Raw genomic sequence first — 13,696 nt, forward strand, 5'->3', positions numbered from 1 at the left:
GGGCCAGTGGCCTTGCCTCAGGGCCAGTGGGGGCTGGGCTTCAGATTAGAGCTTAAGACACTGGAAAAGGCTAGAGCCTCTGAGTCAAACCCTGTTTGGTGGGTTTTAGACGGGGAGGCCTAGCTAGAGAAAGACAGGAGTCAGGCCTGTGTAGGCAAAAGGCCCCAACATACAAAATACAATAGGCAGTCTCCCGCTCGCAAGAACATCAACAATAATTTCCATCAAGACGTGGCAGGAAAGTAGAAGGTGGGACATAAGAACTCCAAAGAAGACTCCAAGGGCGCCCCACGTAAGGCGCGGATTACTAGGGAATATGGTGCTGGGGGGGGGGGGGCAACCTGTTACACCACCTTATCCCCTTCTGCCAGAATGTGTCTTTCTCAGGTGGATGTACTACACTACCGTCAATAGTGCCTCTTCCTCATATGCTTCTCACGGAAAGCATGAATTTGACACAGGATACGCTTTATCTTCTTAGGTACTCAGCTTTCTTAGGTACTCAGCCTTAAAATCCTGTTAAACACATAACTAAGTTTGGGGAGTGTTCCCCAAACCTTCAGGGGTACTCACTGGCTTAAGATTGAGCCAGTGTGCAAGTGTCTTGTTTGACTGGAGCTAGTGTTCATAACCTGGAAGGACTGAGCCTAATTATGATTGTTCAGAAAGCAGGAGGCTGGGCTTCCGCCCAGCAGCTGAATCCAAACACAGAATCTGAGCATCCAGCTCACCAACCATTCACCAACCACATTTCTCAACCTCAAACAGTAAGAAACCTCAAGACAAAGCTGCCAAATCTCATTCAGAGTTGGAAAGAGACCTGTTTACATGGACTTAATTTTATGATGGTTTTTAGAAGTATTTCATTATTGCAAAAAAAGGACTTTGCAATGTATTTTGCTTAGACTTTCAAAATCACATTTATATAAATTGTCCAGTGAATGACACTTGTGAAAGGTTTTAGTAATAAATAAATACAAATGAATTTAAATGCCTTGATTCCTTTTAACTAATTAAACACAAAACTATAGTACTTGTGAAGAAAAGAATGTTCCAAAAATCAGAGGAGACCAGCATAATGTATGATCTTGTCTAAGTTAGTTAGATCAATGCCTCAACATACTCATCTGCATAGAAGAAGTGACAAAATGGATTCAATTTAATGTTAGGTTTACTGAACCGATTAATAATGGTTTGGTGATATTTAGGAAAAGAATTATAAATACAAAATATGTTAGTGAGATAATGAAAAATGTCCCTCAAAAATCTCTCTCTTAAAACATAATAGTCATTTTAACTCTGATCCAAAATAAATACCAATTTTAAACATGATCTTAATATACAAAACCAGAAACCCTTCTGAAAATTATATTTATCCACTAATGATACATACTGATCAGACTAAACTGAAGGTTCACAGATGTATATAATATTACCCACTTACATAGCGTTACATACTTTTTAATAAAAATATATATACAAAAATACTTTCATGAAAAAAGCAATTACTAAAAAACTATTTTAAAATATAATTTTTAAACATATGAGCTAATATAGGGAAACTAATCCAAATAATAAGTATTTAATGAAAATCAACTGTCTATGTCAGAGATAAAGTTGATTATGACAACAGGCAATATGAAGATTTTTCTTTTTAGGAGGAGATAAGGGGGACCGAAATCCACGTTGTAATAAGATCAAGTTGAAACCTGGCCTGCCCCCCATCCTGTAAACAGTTATAAAGATACAGTGTATATGTTCTTCTAGGATCATGATCCTAGTGCCACCATCCCATGTCAAAAGGTACACCAACCATCCAAGGTGGAACAAGAACTCTAGCACTATACCTAAAAATGCCAACTCCTACCATTGGAAATAAAAAAATACTTGTTAGTTATAATCTGTAGAGTACTCCTTATATTCTAATTTTTAACTAATCAATAGACCAAAATATATGTAGAAATGAGTGACCATAGCCCCTGCTGAAATCAATGACATTGATTGCCATTGTGTTGGTACAAGAATGGCTCTCAACTATCTGCAGGAGGTATCATTAATAACTGTTTAATCACAAATTCTACTCTTTAAACATTTTTACATGTATATTTTCAAGGAAATTTAACTGCATGAAATACTTCAATAGACAATAACAAGGCATCTTTTAGCTAGAGGGAGGAAAAAATGGTTAAACAAAAGTCAATCATTTTTTTTCCAAATCAGAGCAATGTGGAGAGTCTGAATTTCCTTGGATGTTGCAGAAATATGGTCCTAAGTCTTTCTATTACATCTTGTAATTTTCAAGCCAAAAGAATTTTCTAAGTTGAAACTATGAGGGTTTAATAATAGAAGCTAGTTGCAACCTTAACCATGGACGGATGATGACTGCACCAGAATATTTACGTGGAAAAATTAAATGGCCACTATATAAATACAAGTTTTGGAGAGAACATGATGCGTAAGTGGACTTTCAAGATGTGCCTGTGGAACAGATGGCAAAATCCTGTAACAATACAAAAGAGATACTTGTAAGTTGCCTTACAATCAACCTTGAATGTTAAGAAATTTCTAAATTAGAGTGAAGCTTGTACATCAAAAGCAACAGCAGCATACAGAAATAAATGCTTTCTGGTCACTGAAAGGGACCCGGAGGCTACTGAAAACCACCTGGTTAACAGTCATTTAAAGTAAATCAGGAAACATCACAGATATATATGTATTTTAACTATTTTATTGAAAGATGAAGGGAGGAACACTTAACTCTCCTCTCCGAAACAGCTGAATGGTTTCAGGAGCCATAAAGAGAGGGGGTGTCATTCAGCAAAGTGTGTGCAAACAAGTGAATAGTTGTTTCACTATGATTGCTCATCTGCTGAAGAATTATGCGGGTGCTTGGGACGTTTTGTTGGACTGGGTCCTGAGGTGAATCAGGCAAAGTTTGTGTTTAGTGAAGAGGCAACGGGCAAGGTCCTAGGCCTGCCCACATGCCCAGTTCACTGCTAGGGTTGCCAACTGTGTTGGAATCTATTCCTGGAGGTTTCTGGAACACCGGGATGCCCGCGACACGCAAGGCGAACATGGTACATCAGTTACGGATTGCGGTGCGCAGATTTGATGCCAGGAAGCCAAATACACATTACTATTACATTTTAAAAACCCCACTGGACTACTGTATCAATTGGATTCAATGTGCAATATTTATTTTAATGAACGCCCTATCATTTATATCCTGGGTGATCCAGCAGTCTCCCGAAAATTTCTCTCTCATCCTGGAGACTCCAGGCCAATCCTAGGGGGTTGGCAACCCCTATTCACTGTGTTAATGGGAACGGTCCCTTGTAATTGTGAACAGGCTTGTGATGCTAGTGTGGCTCATGCTTGTAAGGTCCTTACAAGGCCTGTCAGGTTCAGATGGAGGTGAAATCGGAAGGAATTTGACCCCTGCGTTCTGGGGCGAGCTCAGCCATGGAGAAGCAGGGCCTGCCCAGGCAGTCAGCGCAGCGCCAAGCAGCCTGTCCACGAGGGCTGTGACACAGGCTGTTTCCGTGAAGTGAAACCAGAGGTAACCACAAAGAGAGGGGACAAGCCCCGCGTGTGATTTAGTCCCCGTCACCTCCGCGCACGGCTCTTTTAAGGGAGCCGGGGCTGCCAGGACAAAAGGGCCCGCGATCCTGCGGGCGAGGCCGGCGGCCTCCCCGGCACTGACACGTCCTCACGCCTTTAGCACGCCAGGCCCGTCTCGCCAGCGCAGCCCTCGGCCGCGGCCTCACCGCGGGAGCCCGGGGGCGAGCTCGGGGCTTGTCCCGTGACGGTGCGCGGCGCGGGGCGGGGCGACGGGGGAGTCGCAGGCCCCCGCTGCAGCTGTTCCCGCGGGGTCGCTCCGCGCCTGCGCAACCGGCCCCGCCGCGGGGAGGGGCCTGCAGGGGGCGCGTGACGCTGCCGGGTGCGCGGGCTGCGTGCGCGGCAGTGGCCGCCGCCGGGGACGCGCCTCGCTGGCAAGTGCGCGCTCCCGAGCGGCGCGTCCTGGGCCGGCGGGAGCGGGAGCGGGAGGCGGCGGCGCGGGCGGGGCCGGCGGGGAGGGGCGGGCGCGTGCCGGGCCGGCTCTGAGCGCGTCCGCAGCGACTCGCCGCGCCGAGCAGGGAGGGGGAGCGGGACTAGGCCGCTTGCAGCGGGGCCGCGCAGCCCACCCCGGCGCCCTCAGGTGAGTGTGGCGGCCCGGCCCGGGGCCGCCTTCCCCTTCCCCTAGCGGAGCAGGCCCCGGCGCGGCCTGGCGGCTCGGGGCGCGCGCGCGCTCGCTCGCCGGGGGGGTGCGAGTCCGGCCCGGGCCTTTGTGCGGAGCCGCGGCCACGTGCGGCCCGGCCCCGGCCCCGCCGCTTTGTGCTCGGGCCCGGCCGCAGGCGGCGCAGGCTGCAGCGCGGGGAGGCCGCAAGCAGGGCCTGGCCTGGTCCGGCCCGCCAGGCCTCCTCTCCTCCGGCGCGGCTGTAGGGGGAGGGAGGGAAGCAAGGGGAGCAGCCCCGCAGCTGCGCCACCCCCACCCCGGCGGCCTCCCGGCGCGTTCCCGCTGGGGGGGGCAGCCCGGCCTCTTCGGGCTCAGCATCTCCCCGTCTGGCCCCGGTCCTCTCTCTTCCCTCCCCTCAGCCGCCCCTTCCGAGCCGCAGCCCCGGCCCCGGCCTGCTGCAGCCTGTGACAGACCCCGCGGCTCTGACGCAGCTGATCCCCCGGCGCCACCGTGTCCTGCCCGCCCGCCGAGGTGTCGCGGGGGGAGGGCTGCGGGGACGGGGCTGGGGCGGTGGGTGCCGGCAGGGCTGAGCTGAGGAAAGGTCCGGGCAGGGAGGAACTGAGGGAGGAAGCCCCCGCCTTGAGGAAGTCTTGCCTTGCTCCTAATCTTGAATCCGGGTCTGAGGGGCCTGAAGGTAGGAGGCATTTGCCTGGTCACCCTCCCTCTCAGTGCAGTTCTTGCCGCAGGACAAGCTGCGCTGTGCTGTGGACATCACTTGCCACTCCTTTGGGGGTGGTATTTGGATCCTGGCTTACTTGGTTAGAAAATAAGTTGAGAGAGTAGGAGGGGCCATTTCCTCGTGTGGGCTGTTGACTTTTTTTGTTGTTGACATTCAGTGAATAAATCCAAGGAGTGATGGGTTTGCTGTTTGTTTTTATGGTAAAACATTGGGTGCAGAAACTGACCTATAGTAAGATATTTGCATTCATCTCGGTGGAAGCTGACTTACCCACTTGTAAAGGTGGCTATAACAATGGAAAATATAGAAATCTTAACTTGGGCAGTTAGTAATTCATGTCTTAAGATTGGTTCAGGCCTAAAACTTTAGGGATATCCCCCCCCACCCCCACCCCCTTTCGGGGGGGGGGGGGCAGAGAAGATTTTAATACATGGAAGAACTGGCTGTAAATTACGATGACTGTTTTGATTGTCAGATCTTAAAAGTAAAAGCAATATGTTAAGTGTGTGCTGTAAGTGAAACTTCATGCTTTTTAGCTGTAATGAAAGGTTTAATTAGCAACTAAGGCTTGTCTCTTAGATATATCTAACTGTAATGACTATTTCGCATAATTTTCTATTGGAAAGCTGCAAACTTCTGAGGTATACATGTTATACCTTTCAAAGAAATGTTCACTTGTTTCATGAGGAAAACTTTAATTTTTTGCCTTACAGATCAAACAATAGAACTAGACCATGCAAAACAACACTGGGTAGGTGCATTTCCAGGTAACAGTAAGGTTTACCTGAAATGTCATTCTTTTAGCATGCAGTTGTGGCAAAATTGCTTTTAATTCAGTGACTCGTAATGTTCCTTACCTTTCTGGAATACATCTTAAACTCTTTTGTTCTGGTTACTAGATAGTGTCAGTGCCAAAATAATGGTGATGCATAATTATCTAATATTTATGTAGCATTTATTCTGTAGCAGTTGCCCGAGTTCTAATCCTGACTCTCCATAGTGATGTTCTTCATGGCCTCAGGCGAGTCATTCCAACTCTGTCTTATTCTTTGTAAAATGGGGAATCTTAGCTCATCTAACAAGAATGACGTGAGACTTGGTTAACGTTACTACAGTGTTTTCTTCAGATAAAGTGCTAAATAAATACAGTTCACCCTAGATACAGACATTCACTAATGTGAATAGTTTGTTTGGTGGTGGTATCATAATATTTTTCGGAGTGCATATTGAATTTGAGATTTCTTTATTTCTCCAGTGAAAATGTGTTCAACATCAAAATGGCAGAGTGCAACTTGCTTTAAAACTGGAATTGCTTTAAATATTGTACCTACTGCTTTAAAGCTGGTGCAAAGTGTGTGGGGGAAAGCAAACAGTCGGGCAGTAGTTGTTGAGCACTTCTTTTTCTGTGAGACCTGAAGTGAGAGTTTGTATCTGTGCCTGCAATAATTGATGACCTTGCTAAGGCACAAAATAAGCACAGTGGTAACACCTTATATTGCTTAGGTGACATTGATGATGTCATCTGCTTTTAAAAAAGAAACAGAACTTTGATCTTGGCAGGTATAAAGCCTTTTAGTTTACCTTTCAGGGTTCATTCTTTTGTTGTGGATGTGTTACTAAATGGATTTTAAATGTACAAGGGATCCTAAATTGGGTTCTGGGAGTGTAAGACTGCTACAGGGATTAAAATTGGTCTGTTTGAGTGTTTGTTTTGAATATTGCATGCTCTGTGTTTTGGATAATGTTGAAATAGAGGTCTCCTTTTGAATGGCATGCCAATGTTAAGGTGTATTTTCATCAATTGATGTAAGCCAGTTACAAGCCCGTTGGAGAAACTGCAACTTGTAGGTGGCCAAGCCTAATTCTATTATTTTCCTCCCCCTCAAAAGTAGTAGTGAAATCGTTTTTTGGTAAGTAATAGTGAAAATGGTAATAGGTTTGATCGAAAGATTTGATCTTTATAGACAGCTGTTTATTTTAATATATTGATTTACCCTTTCATTTCTTCTTGAGGCTGGAGAGCCAAGACCTGTATTGGTTACATTTGTATAACGCCATTTTACAGCCATGGTTACACAAGTAGAACTGAGGATGTAATTTGAAGACAGGTTGCACAGGTGTGACAGAGGGATAATTTGGCTAGCAGAGTAGTTGTTATACTGGTATATTTTAAGGTTGCAGTGTGACTTTCAGAGCTAAGGTTGAGCATAGGGCTGGCAGTTAGAAGAAATATTTCACTTGTAAAATGAATGCATTGGATGAAATCGTGATAGACATGATGTCTTGCATACACAGTCTTTGTCATTACTTTTAGGGCAGAATTCTTAGAAGATATGTCAAGCATTTAGATGATAAATATTTGTAATATGTTGTTCCGTGTGTAGCCTTAATTCTTCTCCTAATGCAGGGGCAGGCAGAATATGGTCCACAGACCAAATATGGCCTGCCAGGCCATTCTGTATGGCCTGTGGGATCTCTAAAAAATTTAGAGGCAGATAAATATTACCTTCTCTAGCTGCCTGTCAAAGTTGACAGAAGATGGGGGCAGTAGGACCCAGGGGAAGCCACTAGCAGGATCAAGCAGCTGCAGAAGCAAGGCCCAGCAGCTCCCACCCCCCAACAGAAGCCCTGTGGGGAGCAGAGGCTTCTGGCCTCGGCCCCTGGGTCTGTTCCTGCCTCCCTGTGCCAGAGGGTATTCAGGTAAGAAGTGGGGGGAGGCAGGGGAGGACTGTAGGCAATCACCCCAGTCCTCAGTGTTGGGCCAAGCCAGTTGCTGCAGTCCCGGCACTGTATCCAGGAGCCATGTGGAGCAGATCCTTCTACGGGTGGAGAGGAATGGCAGTAGCTGCAGGGGGGGAAACTGTGAAAGAGGCAGCAGGCAAGGGGGAGGGGCAACGAACAGGCACACTGAGCTCAGCGATTGCTGGGCAGAAGTGTGGGGTCTGTGTAGTGTGCTGGGGCCAGGCCAGGGCCAGCAGGGCCCAGAGTAGGGCGACAGGAGTGGATGGCTGGGCTGGATCCCCCTCTTCCTGCTGGCACAGCCTGGCCTGGCTCCATAGAGCCCTGCTGGCCCCTGCCACCCAGCTCTGGGCCCTGCCAGCACTGCCCCGGCTCACTACATGGGCCCCATGCTCCCACTTAACTGTCACTGCATTCCACGTGCCTGCTTGCTGCTACTTCCTTCTGTTTGCCACAGCTGCTCGCCTGCTGCTGCCACCACTCCCCTCCACCACCCTGCCAGTCAGTCTGGCACCACATGGTTCTTGGCTGCAACACCAGGCCACAGGACGCAGCAGGAGCCGGCCCAGCTCCTGCGATTCTCTGCTGGCTCCGTGCCGTGCTGGCTGGACCAGGCTGGGCCCTGCTGTGTCCTGCCGTCTCGGTCATGCAGCTGGAACATGGTGTCGGAGCAGCGAAGGGGAGGATAGGATGGACAGGGAAGTGGCAGAAGGGCAGCTGGGGGGGGGGGGGGGGGGAGAGCGTCTGGGAGCGGGAGCATGGGACTGTGCCAGTGGCCCAGGGCCTGGAGCCCAGAAATTGGGCTTGGAGCAGCACGGGGGTGGGGGGTGGGGGGGAGGGCTCTGCCTGCTGTGGAGGGGATGTGTGCAAATCCTCCCCTTCTACATGTGCCACAACCCTCCCCCAGCACGCTTTCCCCACACTCCCAGCACCCCACAAACCCCAAAGCCATCCACACCACATACACCCCTATAGTATACAAGACTAAGACTTCATTTTAAGCTGTTGTACTATCACGTCTATGTACACTGCACAAACGCGTGTAAATCAGGCCAAAATATTTTTTGAAATTAAATTAATGAATGTTGTAGGAAATGTTTGATTTTTAGAATATAACTTTGGTATTTTTCTGGTTCCGAGATGACAAACCCTTGCTGAAAGGAGTACTTCTGGGGGGCAGAAGAAGAGGAACTTCTGGTGGCAAAGGTCAGGGGTTAAAGTTGGGACTTCCGGTCATAAAATGGTGACCAGGGGGCAGGACACCTGTCAAGGGGCTGGGCTACCCTTGTGACCCTTGATGGCTTGCCAAAACTTGGTAAGTGGCTCTCCACCCAAAATAATTGCCTGCCCCTGTCCTAATGTATCCAGCTAGTGTATTCAATAGAATAGGATCCTGGAAAAGAGCAGTGTGTGATTAGTGTAATTAAATGATGTATTATAATATATATGCATAAGGGAGAAGAATTAAGGTTTCCCAAGTATTTAACTTGTGGCCTATTCAAAAGAAACACAAGACTATTTTTAAAAGTTTCTATGCTCCTTAAAGGAAAAATATATTATTCATATCTATAACAGCCTGGCAGTTATACACATGTCTATAACAGTCTCTTGCATGCATCATTGTCACAGGGTTTGAAATCTGTGTTAGCTATTACTAGGCAAAGGTTGTTGTCCCAGATGGGAAGATGGTTTTTGGTGCCACGTGCTGTCTGTGAAGAGTTTGGCGTGAACGTTTTTTTTTTTTTAATTTTGCTACTATATCTGCTATGGCATCTTCTAGATGTTCTTGGCTTGGCTTGTCTGCCAATGCTGTGGTAATAGGGCTAGTCTCTTTAGAGGGGTTGCGCTCAGTTTTTACTTTGGACATGTTATCAACATTTTCCTGAGCATTGCAAAAGGAATTAAACAGTAACTTTGGACAGTTGATAATTCAGCTAAACCTGAGAAAATTAGAGGAGACCAAAATAAAACACTTGCATAGTCCCACACCTTTCTCCCTGCTGAACTTAAAGGGCCTGCTTCAAACAGTGCAGATGTTAGAGCTTCACAAAGAAAACTGCAGTTATCTTTTGGAGTGAAAAATGTTAGGTGACCAAAATGCCAAGGATACTACTCCTAGTGTTTTGTAAGAGAAGGTTCTGAATAGGCAAACTTGGCAATTAAAAATCTTTTTGAAGTGGTATAGTTGGTAAGGAAGGAGCTGCATGATGCCTATTTCCCTAAATTGCCTCATGACTTGAAGAGATGCCTGTTTAAGGCTGGACGTAGTTCAGTATCCATCACTATTCAGGTCTTGGCTTTTTTCCTGCCAAGGGGTATGCCAGCTTACAGCACTTGTAATGAGGATACCTCATGTAACAGGATAAAGACCATCAACTAATTTAGCATAAAACTGGCTGCACCAGCAGATCACCCCTAAGGGAGGAGAAGAGGCAGCCAATGTTGCAATAGGGGGGGAAGGAGCAAGAGAACTGCCTCCAGTAAACAATACCTGCCACTGATGACAAAGAGAGGGAGGGGGAGAGTTAGCAGTACCTTCTGTAAGGGAGGGAAGAGGGACAGCAGGGAGGGCTGTGGGGTGAGGATCAGTGACATGACATAGGGCAGGGGAAGGGGATGCATTGGGTGTAGTGATAGAAGCTACAGTTTAGAGATGTTCCCTAACGGAATACTGAGGGAGTTTGGAGATGCTCCGTCACTGAGGGACTATCTGTTTAGTGAGGTTGAAAAACTGAAGGTCTGCTATTCTGTGATAAACAGGAATCCTAGTTTTCAGTAATTAAAAAAAAAAATGGCAAATTATCTTATTTAAAAACCTCAAAGTACATGATTAAAATGAAAGCCCTCCTACTCTCCCCAAACCCTCCAGCCTTATTGGTGCCCCTTACTCCCCCAGCCCTACTGGTGTCCCTTGCTCCCCACCCACAGCCCCTGCTTCCTCAGCCCTGCTGGAGGGGCCCCCAGGTGCCAGGGCTATGGGGCCAGGGACCTGGGCGTGCAGCCCCCTGCCTGTGGCAGGAGAGGGCAGCTGCTGCAGCTGAGCGGAGCCTGGCATGCTGTCCTGTTCCCTGTCCTGGGCCCCCCCCCATGGGTTTGGGTGTGGTGGGACTGGCTCCTCATGGCTCTGCACACTCCTGGGGGGCTGGAGGAACCCATGCCCCTCAGATCTATGTGTGGGGTGTGTGCATGCTGCCTACTGCAGGCTCAGGTTCCCACCCTTGGTGCCTCCAGGGCAGACCTGGTGCTGCAGGGCAGAGTGGAGCCACTCAGGAAAGCTGCTTGCTGCTGCCAGTGCTGTGCTGCCCTGGCAAGGTGTCCCCTGCATGTGTGGCAGCAGTGAGGGGCCCAACTCTGCACTGCTCCTGCTGTGCATAGAGCAGCGCAAAGCTTGCAGCGGCAAGCAGCTTTCCTGTGTGGCTCCACTGCCCTGCAGTGCTGGGTCACACCTGCTGGGCTGTGGAGGCACCAAGGGAGGGCAGCAGGGCAGGAGCCTGCAGCAGGCAGTCTGTCTTCACCCTGCGTGCAGATCTGGGGGTCATGGGTCCCCCCTCCCTCTCTGGTGTGCGCAGCAGTGGGGAGTTGGCCCTACCCTGAAGCCCCCCGAACAAACTGCCTGCAATCCTGTCCTGCTCTGTACTGGGGCCCTGCCATCATGCATTGCAGCCCTGGGCCCTAAGCCCCACACACTGCCTGGCTGGGCAGTAGCCCCAGCTCTGCCCAACTCCCTCCCTTCCTGTGGGGGGCCTTGATCCCCACCCCAGCTTACCCATGGGAGCTGTTCTCCAGGCTGCCTGATATGGTGTCCCCCTGCCTAACTGCCCTCCTCTTAGTCCCTCCCAGCCCTTTGCAGGCTGGAGCTCTGCCATCCTGTAGAGGGCTGTTGCAAAACTGCAAAATCCACAGGTTTCTCTGCTAAAATGAGAAATCTGTGTTTTACTCTGGTAAGGTGGGAAATTTGCGTTTTACTCAGTTTTCCCATGGGAAATGGAAAACCTGGATCCCTGGTGATGAAACTTGTTAGTTCTTCTCATTCTTTATGTGTTTGTTTGTTGAACTTGGTGATTACTACCTGGTATCAGGAGTGGCAAATGAGACAACTTGAAAAAATCTGAGAGCTAAGCTGAAAGCAAGGGGAGCAGTTTAGCCCTGTAGAAGGACAAGGGCCTCTGTAAGTGATCTTTCTGCTGTTAGTTTAAGGACATTAAGTCATGTAAGTTCTGCAACCTCCACCTGCTCTTCTGATGTCCGGCAATATGGCAGAGACCTGGAGGGTGTTCAGACAAAGGTTTGAATGGTACCTAGCAGCCACAGGGGAGAAGAGAGAAAGTAACAAGAGAGTCAAATTCTCTGTCATCTTCCATATTGTGGGGGAGAAAGCCCTGGGTGTTTATGACATGTTTATCTTTGAAGAAGGCCAAAATATGCAGTTAAGTGCAATACTGTCCAAATTTGAGGCATACTGCATACCAAAAAAGAATGAGACTCCTGAAAGGCACAGATTATTTTTATGTGCAAATAAACAACAGAATGAAGTACAGTTCAGTATGTTACTGAGCTAGGAAGAGCTGTGTTCTTGGGAACTTGACAGAATTTCTGATTAGAGATATGATTATTTGTGGCATTGCAAACACTGTGTTACAAGAAAGGCTATTGTGTGAGGGAACCTTACCCCTAGAAAGACTCTCTGAATGTACAGCAGAAATTGTGAAGACCCATGCTGCAGAGCTGAATGCACCAAAAGGAGTTGTCTATATCATAGGTATGAAAGAATGTTGCGGGAAGAAGTGGCTCATCCGTAGGTCGCCCTCTAAGGGAGGGAGAGCTCACAGGCAGACACACAGCAGATGTGGAAGGCAGCATGGCTCCAAATGTTGTGCTGCATTTGGAAAGCTCTGTTTCAGCTGTACCGAGAGGAGCTGTTTTGCCTGGTGTGTTGCAGATGCCAAGCGCTAAAACCTGAAGTGCACGCAGTTGAGGGCATCCCAGAAGAATTTTATATCGATATGGTAGAATCAGGCTAAATCAATGAGGGGACTGAATTTTGCCAGAGACAGTGGGATGAACAGTGGTGTCATTTAAATTGGACACTGGAGCTTACGTTAATGTTTTTAGCAGAGCGTGAATACAGGAAATTTTAAAATTTAATCCAAAAGTGAGTCCAACAAACATTGACAATAATTGTCTGTTCAGGAACAAATGTAACAGCCAAAGGGATATTGAATTTTCTGTATTCATGCTCTGGTAAAATACTGATCTGACCTCCAGTGTTCACTTTAAATGAAACCATTGTTCCTTCTTCCATTTTATTCTACTACATCTATATAAAGTTCTGGCATTGTTACTATCCAGTATACAGTTTTGGATCTGACAGCTTGCGAGAAAAAACCTGGTTAAGTATGTGCTTACAGTAGAAGAAGACCCAACATCCATGTTCTTGATGGTCATCCTCTTGAGCATCACAGCTCAAATTTGGGGCATCTCCTAAGAAGAAACCAGTTGTTCCAGAACATTAGAAGCACCCATGTCCTCATGGAAAGAAATGTACCTCTGGACACAAATGGAAATACTATCATAAAAAAAGAGGAAATTGGCCTTGGTGGCCTGCAGCTAATTAAGTTTGTGCTATGTGTAGAAGCACAGCTGCCAAAAGTGCAAGTCTGGTGGATGCCAATATAAGGACTCAAGTCTATCTAGACTTGGAGGAAAAGCTTCTCACCAAAAACAAACGAGAAACTAAATCTAATACTTCATTGGTCTGAGAAGAAAATGAAACCTTCTGAAAAACTCCAACTTGTTAGGAGCTGCAGAAGAGGGAAAATAGGAAAGTGAGTGGTGAAGACTCACTCCAGGGTGAAGTGCTAGTAATCTTTCTGTTGGGGATTAATGGATTTGGGGGTTAATTGATTTTTGTGTGAACTGACATTTGTAATTATTGTTAAGATGGCAGTTGTAGTGATAGATGCTGCCTAACAGGAGACAGAGAGTTTGCAATCTGGAGGTGG

At 47.6% G+C, this 13,696-nt stretch overlaps 1 protein-coding gene across 4 annotated transcripts in view; it reads left to right on the forward strand.

Moving 5' to 3' along the window:
• Positions 1 to 4,111: 4,111 nt before the first annotated feature.
• The window catches only part of SIAH1 (siah E3 ubiquitin protein ligase 1), a 32,152-nt gene continuing 22,567 nt past the window's right edge, over positions 4,112 to 13,696 (forward strand). For 2 of the 4 annotated variants that reach the window (XM_059713804.1, XM_059713806.1), the window contains exon 1: positions 4,114 to 4,198. The gene's annotated coding sequence lies outside the window, so the exon portion shown is untranslated. Of the gene's footprint in view, positions 4,199 to 5,662; positions 5,707 to 13,696 lie in introns of those variants that run through there. The other 2 variants (XM_059713805.1, XM_006262187.4) reach the window with 2 other exon arrangements.

Source organism: Alligator mississippiensis, chromosome 10 (genome assembly GCF_030867095.1).
Source record: "Alligator mississippiensis isolate rAllMis1 chromosome 10, rAllMis1, whole genome shotgun sequence".
NCBI lineage: Eukaryota > Metazoa > Chordata > Crocodylia > Alligatoridae > Alligator > Alligator mississippiensis.